This window comes from Dipodomys spectabilis, unplaced genomic scaffold, assembly GCF_019054845.1.
Source record: "Dipodomys spectabilis isolate Male_0828 unplaced genomic scaffold, ASM1905484v1 ptg000235l, whole genome shotgun sequence".
NCBI classification, from domain to species: Eukaryota; Metazoa; Chordata; class Mammalia; order Rodentia; family Heteromyidae; genus Dipodomys; species Dipodomys spectabilis.
In genome coordinates this window covers 3,164,407-3,168,127 of record NW_024870912.1, presented here as the reverse complement: position 1 = coordinate 3,168,127, position 3,721 = coordinate 3,164,407, and the positions used below count along the sequence as shown (strand labels likewise).

General features: G+C 44.3%; 1 pseudogene; it reads right to left on the bottom strand.

The window, feature by feature from the left end:
* Positions 1–2,714: 2,714 nt before the first annotated feature.
* On the bottom strand, positions 2,715–3,402 carry LOC122124470 (annotated as a pseudogene).
* Between the last annotated feature and the right edge of the window lie 319 nt (positions 3,403–3,721).

The following is a 3,721-nucleotide window of genomic DNA, read 5'->3' as shown; positions in this document are numbered from 1 at the left end:
GGCCAAAATCACCATTGACTTTACAGTAAGCAAAATCAAGAGTATACAAAAAAAGCTTTCTAAAGAAGTAATGTCTGTGTGGCTTCACTCAAACACAGACTTTATAGACATTCTGGAAGCTTCTTGGACTAATTCTGCCACAGAGATATTAATAGATGTCATATCAAAGGGAGAGGGGTATGTGATGGGAGTTATGTCTAATAAGACTTTGGACAAACATAAATCTCTTTGCCTCTTTCTAAATTTGGGGTGTTTCAGTGCCTTTAAATGATAACAGCACTATAGTCATAGTAATTATAGTCTAGACAGCAGCAACTTTCCTCTCTGTGGGATGAAGCATGTGGCTACCTCTGACTCACATTTTCTCCTGGGAATAAAAGGTAGGTGCATGTGGTGTCCAGGCAATAATGTCCCAGTTGATGATACAGACAACTCTCCCAATGTGACAGATGTGTCTGAGGTCTGGAATCCCTGTACAGTCATGGGTGTGCTATCTTTAGGCCAGGCACCACATTTCTAGCTTTTAAGGATGCTGTATTTTACTAAATCTAGAATACCACCAACTATAGCAGTACTAATGTTTTATGCACCACTAATTTTAAAAGTCACTACAAGTTGCAACCGGAAAACTGCATCCTTGCTAAGCCACACCCTGATTCCAGAGATACTAAGGTGAAAACAGGAGGAAGTATAGACTAGATTAGAATAGATGGAGAATAGTACTCATGCTATGAAACCTCTGGAAGAGAATGGACTGGAGCCTTAACATAGGCTGAATGTTTTTTTCATTGATGCTGATGCCGGGGGACTTGAACTCAGGAACTGTGGTCTTAGCTTTTTGTTTTTTTTTTCTCAAGGCTGGTGATCTATCACTTGAGCCACAGCTGCACTTCTAGCTTTGTGGTGATTAATTAGAAAGGAGAGTCTCAAACTTTTCTGGCTTCAAACTGCAAACTTCAGATCTCAGCCTTCTAAGTAGGTGTTAGCTACTGGTACAAGGCACACAGCCTGGCCTATTTTTAATTAATTAATGAATTAATTAATGTGCATGGTCCTACAATTTTTTTAACTCAGGTCCTGACCAACTGTCCTCAATTTTTTTGTGTGTGAAAGGCTACCATACTACCACTTGAATTACATCTCCACTTCTGGCTTGCTTTGACGGTGAGAGATAAGAGTCTCACAGACATTCTTTCTCAGGCTGGCTTTAAACCATGATTCTCAGATTTCAGCCTCCTGAGTAACAGAGATTACAGACATAAACCATTGGTGCCAGGCTATAGCTTGAACTTTTAAAGAGTAAACTAAAGTCCAAGTGAAGTCACATTTGCAGGAAAGCTAACAGTGGCTCCAAGAAAGAGTTCACAGGGGCTGGCCAGGAACCAAGAAGACCCCAGGGTCTGTACAGTACCTGGTTCTACCCAGAGCCTGGTACAGGGGGCATACAGGCATGTGGATGAAGAAAGGCACTGACACCTGGGTCTGGACTCATTGAACTGGATGAATGAGTCTATCTTTACCTCATGTAGAGCTGACAGGGCTCACTCCCCTCATATCTGGCAAGTGGGTGGCCTGAGGAGGTTGCACAACAGGCAGCAAAAGGAGCAGCAGGTGGGTTTCTGGCCCTGGGTATAGGGGAAAGAGGAGCATGATCTTCATGGTGACCATAGAGCTGGTGCTTCCTGGGTAGAGGCTGAGGGCACATGTTTTTTACCCCCTGAAATATCTGGTTGGAGTGATTCCCACCCTGAAGAGAAAAGGGGGTTCTTGCTACAACGTAAATGTGTTTCACACAATTTCACTTAAGGTCATTTGAGATTTAAATGACAAGTAATTTGTCCCATTCCAATGAGGCAGGAGCCATCAAGATAAACTTCCTTAAGCTGGACACCAGATGCTCATTCTTATAATCCTAGCTACTCAGAAGGCTGAAATATAAAGGATCTGAGGTTTGAAGCCAGCCTGAGAAGGAAAATCTATGAAACTCTTATCTTCAGTTAAACACCAAAAATGCAGATAAAGCCTCATCCTTGAGCAAAAACAAAAAAACAAAAAAAAACCCTAAAGGACAGTGTCTAGGCACTGAGTTCAAGCCCCAAGACCAGCACACACACATAAAAGTATAAACTTTCATGCATAAGCTTGCTGCATAGATCAGGGTGGCAGTAACAGAATGAGGCCAGAGGACTCAGGATGTCCTATGACTGAGTGAAGCAGTGGAATGGCACCTAAGTAATCTCACACAGCAGCAGTATTACTAAACTCAGAGGTGGCCTATGTTCCCTCAGTGCCAGGCTACAGTGCTAGAATCTGAGCAACTTCATTCCATGCAATTAATCTGCACCCATAATAGTGTGTGTGTGTGTGTGTGTGTGTGTGTGTGTGTGTGTGTGTATGTGTGTGAGTGTGTGAAGGGAGCAACAAACTAGAGCTAGTAAGCCTATTTTCTATGGGCAGAGCTAACCTGTGGTTACCGTTCAGGGCACTTTGTGTGGAAGTCAACAAGAATTGATGGAAAGTCGTGCAGTTCCCAAAGGAGCTAGTGCAGAAAATGGAAGGGGGGCGGGGGGAAGCAATACATGAAAGATTGACAAGTGAAACTTCTTTCAGAACTGACAAAACTGAACAGAAATCAGGATGTATAATCGCCAAAGTAATGGAGAGGGGAAAAATAACGTGAGAAGCAGGGAGAATATTATCAGACAGTATTTTTTAAAGCAATTAATTTTAATCTCTTCCCCAGAGTCAGAGTTCACCTTTAAGATGCCCAAAAAGATATCTGGCACTTTGATACAGGAGGATATGGTCCAGTCTTGTGCTGGTTTAGGATACAGAAAGGCATATGAAGTTGAGGTTCAAACTACTCTGGGCTAAGGTGGGACTGAAGGAAATGATTTGGGAGAGACAGGAAGGGTGTGGGGCTTGAGTTCTTATTAGCAGAGGTAGTTTGTCCTGATGAACACTGGAGCAGACAGGGCAGTATGAACCCTCAGGCTGGGTAGCGGCTGTCGTGGTAGCTCCTATCTGTCCAGTTCACCAGCTCACTTCTTTGTAACCCCAACTGGATCTCTGGGCCCCTTCCTCAGAATCGCTGGCATGGATGATGTTCCTGCTGATGTAGACACTGGAGTCTCCTCAGATGGTCCCAGGGGCAGCCTCGGTTGAGTCATTGTATCCTATCATGGCTCTTGAGGCCTGGACCACATTGTATCCTTCCCAGACCATAGCCACCATGGGCCAAGAGCTCATGTAGTTTATGAGGGCTAGGTAGAAGGGCTTCCTCTGTAGGTCCTGGTAGTGCTCAGCAAGGATGCTCTCTGGGGCCTGTAGTATCTTCATCCCAACCACCTTGAAGCCACACCTCTCAAAGCACTGTATCACAGCCCCCACCAGCCTCTGCTGTACCCCGGAGAACCCTCCTGGGCACTGGTGCACTCATCTGGATGGAGGCCTGCACTGCAGGCTGCACCCGCCATGGGGTCTATTTTCAGACAATATTAAAAAAAAATCAGAAACTGAGGGGAAAGGAAGCAGCCATTAGAAAACTGAGACAAACATATCATCCATATTCAATGGTAGCAGTTCATTTAAATATGTGCGTATTCATCATCAATATAAATGTGTACACACACACACACACACACACACACACACACACACACACACACACACCAGCCCCCAGCAGTATCTCCTGAGCTTTCCTCTGAAACTTATTGACTCT